Genomic DNA, 6,000 nt, shown 5'->3' on the forward strand with positions numbered 1-6,000 from the left:
TTGTATGAGTGGTTAGTCATGCCTATGGGTTTATCGGAAGCACCCGGTACTTTCATGCGTCTTATGCATTATGTGTTTCGCCCTTATATTGGTGAATTTGTTGTTGTCTACTTCGATGATATCCTTGTTTTTAGTAAATCTCTCAAAGAGCATGTCACCCACCTTCGCACCGTGCTACAAACTCTTCGAAAAGAGCAACTTTATGCTAATATGGAAAAATGCCTTTTTGGTGTTGATAAGCTTGTTTTCTTGGGTTTTGTAGTATCTTCTAAGGGTGTTCATGTTGATGAATCTAAGATCAATGCTATTAAAACCTGGCCCCAACCAACCAATTTGCAACAAGTGCGTAGTTTTCTTGGTTTAGCCGGTTTCTACCGTCGATTTGTGAAGGATTTTAGCACCATTGCTTCACCTTTACAAGCTTTGAGTAAGACAAATGCACCGTTCGTTTGGGGAACATCCCAAGACACCGCTTTCAATGAGCTTAAGAATTTGCTTACTCATGCTCCCGTGCTTGCATTACCCAACTTTGACAAACCCTTTGAGATTCATTCCGATGCTAGTGGTAATGGCATAGGAGGTGTGTTAACACAAGAGAAGCGCCCCATAGCATACTTTAGCGAAAAACTTTCCGGAGCGCAACTCAATTACCCCATCTATGACAAAGAGCTATATGATTTAGTGGAGTTTTGCGTGAATGAGAACATTATCTCCGCCCTCATGAATTTATCATCCATACCGATCATGAAACACTTAAATACCTTAAGGGTCAAACTAAGTTGAACAAGCGTCATGCTAAGTGGAGTGAATTTATTGAGTCTTTTCCTTATGTCATCAAGTATATTAAAGGTAAGGAAAATGTTGTGGCGGATGCGCTTTCCCGTATATTGATGCTTGTTACTCAACTTGAATTGAATGTCATTGGCTTTGAGCACATAAAAGACTTGTATGCGCATGACCCTACTTTTGCTATTCCTTATGCAAAGTGTTTGACGCATCCATCTTGGGAACGATATTACATCAAGGATGGTTATCTTATGAGAGCTAACAAACTTTGCATCCCCGAGTCTTCTCTTTGTTTGCTGCTTTTGCAAGAAAGATGGTACATATCGCATGTGTTCCGATTGTCGTCCTATCAATGCTATTACCGTGCGTTATCGTTACCCTATTCCACGCTTAGATGATATGCTAGATGAGCTTAGCGGGGCCACAATTTTCTCTAAAATTGATCTTAAAAGTGGCTACTATCAAATACGCATCCAAGAAGGTGATGAATGGAAAACCGCATTTAAGACCAAATTTGGCTTATATGAATGGCTTGTTATGCCAATGGGTTTATCCGAAGCACCCGGTACTTTCATGCGAGTCATGCATTTTGTTCTTTGACCCTATATTGGTGTATTTGTTGTGGTCTACTTTGACGATATTCTTGTTTTTAGCAAATCTCTCAAAGATCATGTCACCCACCTTAGAACCGTGTTGCAAACTCTTAGAAAAAAACGCCTTTATGCTAATATGGAGAAATGCCTTTTTGGTGTTGATAAGCTTGTTTTCTTGGGTTTCATTGTATCTTCTAAGGGTGTTCATGTAGATGAATCTAAGATCAATGCTATTAAAACTTGGCCCCAACCAACTTGCAACAAGTGCGTAGTTTTCTTCGTTTAGCCGGTTTCTATCATAAATTTGTGAAGGATTTTAGCACCATTGCTTCACCTTTGCATGCTTTGAGTAAGAAAATGCACCGTTTGTTTGGGGACCATCCTAAGACACCGCATTCAATGAACTCAAGAATTTGCTTACTCATGCGCCCGTGCTTGCATTACCAAACTTTGACAAACCTTTTGAGATCCATTGAGATGCTAGAGGTAATGGCATAGGAGGTGTGTTAATGCAAGAGAAGCGCCCCATAGCATACTTTAGTGAAAAACTCTCCGGAGCGCAACTCAACTATCCCATCTATGACAAAGAACTGTACTCTTTAGTGCGAGTTTTGCATGAATGGGAACATTATCTTTGCCCGCATGAATTTGTCATCCATACCGACCATGAAACGCTTAAGTATCTTAAAGGTCAAACTAAGTTTAACAAGCGTCATGCTAAATGGAGTGAATTCATTGAGTCTTTTCCTTATGTCATCAAGTATATCAAAGGCAAGGAAAATGTTGTGGCGGACGCGCTTTCCCGCAAATGCATGCTTGTTACTAAACTTGAATTGAATGTCATTGGCTTTGAGCACATAAAAGACTTGTATGCGCATGATCCTACTTTTGCTATTCCTTATGCCAAGTGTTTGACGCATACATCTTGGGAATACTATTACATCAAAGATGATTATCTTATTAGAGCTAACAAACTTTGCATCCCCGAGTCTTCTCTTTGTTTGTTACTTTCGCAAGAATCTCATGGAGGACTAATGGGACACTTTGGATGCGACAAGACATTTGCTACGTTCTCTAAGAACTATTTTTGGCCCAAGATGTTCCGCGATGTCTCACGCTTCACCACCCGATGTTCGACATGTCACAAAGCTAAGTACAAAGCTCAATCCCATGGTCTATATACACCCCTTCCAATTCCATATCACCCATGGGAAGATATTAGCATGGATTTTGTGCTTGGTTTGCCTAGGACTAGAAATGGCAAAGATTCTGTGTTTGTTGTTGTGAACCGATTCTCAAAAATGGCTCATTTCATTCCTTGCAACAAGATAGACGATGCTTCACATGTTGCAAACCTTTTTTGTAGGGAAATCTTACGCCTACATGGAGTACCAAAGAAGATTGTCTCGGACCACGACGTCAAGTTATTGAGTTACTTTTGGAAGACCTTATGCGCCAAGCTCGAAATCAAGCTACTATTCTCCACGGCGTACCATCCACAAACCGATGGCCAAACGGAAGTGACGAACTGAACGCTCTCCACTCTACTACGCGTGTTGATACAGAGGAACATCAAGGAGTGGGAAGAATGCCTACCGATCGCCAAGTATGCCTACAACCGCGCAAGACATTCGACTACCGGCAAGTCCCCCTTCGAGGTCATCTACGGTTTCAACCCATTGTCCCCATTGGACATTCTTCCTCTACCACTACAAGAGCGCATCAATATGGACGCGAGTGCACGAGCGAACTATCTCAAGAAGATGCATGAAGATACAAGGCACACAATCGAGCACCAAGTACAATGACTCGCGACCAAGCTCAACGTCAACAAGCAACCCATGATATTCAACATTAGAGATCTTGTGTGGCTACACCTTCGCAAGGACTGCTTCCCCAACGAACGTAAGTCCAAACTTCTACCACGAGCCGATGGACCCTTCAAGGTGCTCGCACGCTACAACAACAACGCTTACAAGATCGACCTCCCCCGCGACAAGTACAACGTGAGCGATGTTTTCAATGTCAAGGATCTCTCGCCATACCATGGTGATGAAGATTTCGATCCGAGGTCGGATCTTTCCCAAGGGGGGGGGGAGATGATGCGGAGCATCCCAAGGTCATCCCCATGGACCTACCTACGTCTCCTATGACACCACCTGGACCAATGACAAGAGCCTGAGCAAAGGCTATCCAAGATAAGGTGAACTCGCTCCTCTCCGAACTTCCACTTCCTACATATGAGACATGGCTACTACCTCATGCGGAGACCCTATGTGTGATCAGGTACTTGGAGGAAAGCCACGGATCAGCTACACCCAACAGACAATACGACGAGGACACCAACTTCAATGGACAAGAAGAAGGACTGCTTGAAACTCCCAGTCATCGGACGTCCGACACCTGGAGGCTCCAACCAGCCAGCCAAGTCCCAGCCCGCACACGCTCCAGCGTTCGGGTCACCGACGCCGATCGGACGACCGACACCTCCCAGCGTCCGGATGACCTAGCAACACCGGACGACCCGGCATCACCACACCCGAGCCAAAACATCGGAAGTATGGAGATCACCGGACGACCGACGTCATGGACTGTCGGATCTAGGGTTCCGGCAAAACCCTTAAGGTTCGAACTCTGGGGCGCGCGTGAAGCTCTTTCCCTCCTACCGATCCACGCCCTAGCTCGCTAAGATCTTGCGTACGAACTCGACGAACTAGCAACACAAAGACACAAGATTTATACTGGTTCGGGCCACCGTCTTGGTGTAATACCCTACTCCAGTGTGGTGGTGGATTGCCTCTTGGGCTGATGAAGAACAGTACAAGGGGAAGAATAGCCTCCTGAGGTTGGGGTGTTCTTGTGTTCGGTGTGGCTGAGGGTTGGCTCTCGATCAGATGAGATCAAGTTGCCTCCTTTGGTGGTGGCTAGTTCTACTTATAGAGGCCCTGGTCCTCTTCCCAAATATTGAGCGGTAAGGGAGCCAACAACGGCGGCCAATTTGAAAGTGGACAGCTAGTACAAGCTATCCTGACAAAAGCAGTCTTCGCCTGCGAAAGGGCTCTGGTGATGACGCCGTCTTGGGCTCCACGGTGACCCCCGTCCTGCTGGCCTGCTGGTCTTGGTCTCGTTGCACTGATATGGAAACCTTTGCCTGATGCCTCGGTACTCCACGCCTGCGCTTGCCCCCTTGGCACCAAAGAGGAAACAAGGATGTTGCGCGCGCTGGCGCCTGCCTGGTGTCGATCGTCATGGCTCACGTCACAAGAGCCTCGTGAGGTTTGCCCCGCCTTGATATCTCCGCTCCTCGCGAGCCTGCCTGGAGAGGCCGCTCCTGAGGAGGTCCTGCGTTGCCCGCCTCGCGAGGCTTGGCCCCCCGCGAGGGTCTTGTACGCCTTGTTGATGAAGATGGGCCATACAGGCCTGCTAGCAAAGCCACGCCGTGGGCCGCAGGCAGGCAAGTCTGGGGACCCCCGTTCCCAGAACGCCGACAGTAGCCCCCGGGCCCAAGGTGCGCTCGGGCTTGGCTTCGAGGCGAAGCTAAAGGTCAAGCGCGGAGTGCCGCGGGCCCCAAAAGCCTGCGGCCTCAGTTGACGCATGGCGGTTGATTGGACGTGGGCGTCTCCACTTCCCCACGATGCCTTTGAATCCGCCTGGCTATGCGACCCCCATAGCCCACACAGTTATTCTTCCTTCGCCTGGCTCCCCCAATCTCTCTGCTTTCTCGAGACTCTGCTCCTCCCCTCCAATCTGATCTGCGCCCTGCTTGCCTCATCGCTATGGCGCCGGGACAAGCAGACAAGGGGAAGAAGCCCCCGCCTTCGCCAAGCGCGCCTCCATCCTTCGAGCCTGCGCTCGGCCGACCCCTGGTGCTCAACAACGAGGCCATGGACAAGGTGCGCCCCATGCTTGCTTCCAGTTTCAATGAGTGGGGAGAGACAGTGGCTTGGCCCGCGTCTCGTACTCGCATTGCCCGGGCAGCCACTGAGGTCCCAATCTTCATAGATGCCCTCTGGGCTGGCCTGATTCCTTCCTTCTCTGCCTTCTTCAACGCGGTGCTCGAGCATTATCAGATCCACATGCTACATCTCGACCCTCAATCTGTGACTCTTCTCGCCGTCTTCGCCTTTGTGTGCGAAGCCATGGTGGGCATTGCTCCTTCGGTGGCCCTCTTCCGCCATTTCTTCTCATTGCATTTGACTGACCCTTGGCAGAGCTCGGGGTGCGTGAGCTTCCAGGCCATGGCCGCGACAGCGGGCACGGGGATCGACTTTGAGCTTCCTCCATCCACGAGCGAGTTTCGAACATGATGGGTGTTTGTTGACGCCGGCGTGCTCAGCCCCCTGCTCCATGCTCCGCCAGGGCCTGCTGTTCCCAACTCCAGTTGGGGCCACCAGAGGCTTGCGAGCCCACGTCTCGTCCCCGTCTGGCTCAGGCTGAGGAGGTTGAAGGACTGCGGCGTGACTGCGCCTATGGTGGTGAAGGAGTTCGTCAAGCGCCGAGTCGCTCCGCTTCAGCGCCATTCCCGCCCGATGTGGGCCTTGCTCAGTAGTCAGGACCATATGAGGTTTCAGGAGGACGGGCTTCCTCTTAAGACGCGGCAAACAGTGCTTGCGGTCCTGAC

This window comes from Aegilops tauschii, chromosome 5 (assembly GCF_002575655.3).
Source record: "Aegilops tauschii subsp. strangulata cultivar AL8/78 chromosome 5, Aet v6.0, whole genome shotgun sequence".
NCBI classification, from domain to species: Eukaryota; Viridiplantae; Streptophyta; class Magnoliopsida; order Poales; family Poaceae; genus Aegilops; species Aegilops tauschii.